Raw genomic sequence first — 2,500 nt, 5'->3', positions numbered from 1 at the left:
TGCATGGGTGAGGGAGGGGAGGGTGGGGAGGGGAGACGGGGAGCCTCTAGCAAGTCGCCGGACCACGAACTAAAGGGAGGAAGGGAGGGGGAGGGGGAAGTGAGGGAGAAGAGGAGAAGGAAAGTGGTAGGAGAGGGAGGGGAGGGGGTGGGAAAGAAAGAAAGGAAGGGGAGAGGGATGGGAATGAAAGAGGGAAGGGGAGGAAAAGGAAAGGAAGGAGGGAGGATATAGGGAAAGAAAGGGAGGGAAGGGGGATGAGAGGGGAAAGGGAGAAGAAGTAATTGCTCCCTGTCTGCGTTCCTTTGAAGTACCTGTCGGGCCCTGGGTGCCCCGAGGCACCGAGTTCGCGATCTGACAGACACCCGCTTCGTCAGTGAACCGCCAGGGACGCCTTCGTGTGTGTGGGAGAGGCTATGTGTAGTGCAGACTACACATAGCCTGCACTACCCCCCCTCCCCCCCATGATATCTCTCTCTGCTTAATATATCGTTTCTATCTAAGGAAACTCGGGGGATAAAAAAACGGACATGAATTTCATTATCACATGAGCTGAGAAGTCCAAACTCGTTCCTCCTTGAAAAAAAACATATATGTATATAAAAAAAAATAGTTATATTAATCGACACATTCCTTGACCACGTTCAGAAAATCCCTAAACCCAGGATGTCCTCCCGTCGCCTTGTCTTTCGGCTCACCTTCCCTCCCCATCTTCATCCTACTTCCGGAACGCATCCTTCCGGTATGTGCTAACCCTCCTCCCGTCCTCCCCTCCCCTCCCCTCCCCTGCCCTCACCTCTTCTCACCTCCCTTACACTCCCTGCTCCTCCCTTTTTCCATTGTGTGGTTCTCACGACGGCCCGCGGAAGATTTCTTGGTTGCTGGCTTTGCTTTTGTCATGTATGTACAAAATTAGACTTGCTTGTGGTACTTATAATGTATCTGTTTAAATGTGTTTGGTTCTCTAGTTCTATAAGCGTATACTAAAATAATGATATTAAAAAACATATACACATGTACACTGCCCCTCCACGTGTGTATATATGTGTCTGTGTCTGTGTGTGTTACAGTAGTATGTGTGCGTATGTGTGGTATCCCATTGGTAAATTCACACATACTTGATATCTGTCAGAGAAAAGGGAAGTAGCTTTGATTCCTACACACATTTTCCCTTCATGTTTACACTCGCGCAGCCAGCTTGATCATGCGCATCACGCGCGTCGCGGGAACAGCATCAACAACTACTTAACAGATTCCGATACTTTGTGCGAACCTCTTTCTGTTCATAGATACAAGGGTGTTTAAAACCAAGTTACATGTAGTTTGACTTAAGGAATGCCTCGTTTGTTTATGAGATGAAGTACGAGCGTAGAAGATTTAGAAGCAAGAGGCGTTTTTATTTTGAAGTGTGAAGTTTATATATTAGTAAGTGAAGTGAAGTACGAACTTTAAAAAAATAATGCGTATATATGCATAAAAGTGAAGTTCAGTATTCATTTCTATCATTTATTATTGATTTCGTGGCAAAGGGAAACACAAAGAAAATACGTAACAAAGTGTACAAAGGTATAAAGGTGTGAAAATTGTGTTTGTGTGTAAGATAGAAATATCAATTAAATATACACTCATACATAGATCTTACAAAAATAAATAGACAAGTAACTACTGAAAAGACATATAGTTATTGGAATATAAAGGCAAGTGTCCGTACACGTGTATGTATAAATGTCCATGTAGAGTGTGTATTAACATTCAGACCGGGTGGGCAGGCTAACCGCAACCGAGAAACATTAGCACATCTGCCTAACGTCTAATTTATGTGATAGGTTATCAATCACACCTTGTTAGGATGTGTCGCCAGTCTTCATTCGGTCTTCAGGACACGCTGTTTGGCTGTGTGTGTGTGTGTGTGTGTGTGTGTGTGTGTGTGTGTGTGTGTGTGTGTGTGTGTGTGTTTGTGTGCGTGTGTTTCTGTGTGTGTGTGTGTGTGTGTGTGTGTGTGTGTGTGTGTGTGTGTGTGTGTGTGTGTGTGTGTGTGTGTGTTTGTGTGCGTGTGTTTCTGTGTGTGTGTGTGTGTGTGTGTGTGTGTGTGTGTGTGTGTGTGTGTGTGTGTGTGTGGTTGGGGGGGTACAAATAAACATTCGTATTAACCATTAGGTATTCATATAGTACTTTTCAAATCACTATTTCCATCACATTAGACCCCTTCCGTTCTCTCTCATATATAACTTACCACTTTAAAAGTTTTAAAATAAATAAATAAACAAATAATCACATTTATCAACCTGGTCCCTCGCCCCCTATCTCTCCTTAACACAACAAACACCAAAATAAAAATAAATAGCAATAAACGCAGAGACAGAGTAGCATCGGTGGTCAGCGACGAGGGTCAAGGGAAGCAAAAAGCTAAAGCCAGGCGCATGACCTTCGACCCAGCAAGGGCGTGACCCGCAAAATTTTACGTAATGTCATTGACGTTAACCCGACTCGACACACACGTACA

At 44.1% G+C, this 2,500-nt stretch overlaps 1 protein-coding gene across 5 annotated transcripts in view; it reads left to right on the top strand.

Moving 5' to 3' along the window:
- The window catches only part of LOC125042532, a 140,581-nt gene that overhangs the window by 1,013 nt on the left and 137,068 nt on the right, over window positions 1-2,500 (top strand). The gene's annotated exons all lie outside the window — the stretch shown is intronic.

Source organism: Penaeus chinensis, chromosome 32 (assembly GCF_019202785.1).
Source record: "Penaeus chinensis breed Huanghai No. 1 chromosome 32, ASM1920278v2, whole genome shotgun sequence".
Classification (NCBI taxonomy): domain Eukaryota; kingdom Metazoa; phylum Arthropoda; class Malacostraca; order Decapoda; family Penaeidae; genus Penaeus; species Penaeus chinensis.
The sequence above is the reverse complement of the archived record's forward strand: the minus strand, read 5'-3'. Positions and strand labels throughout refer to the sequence as shown.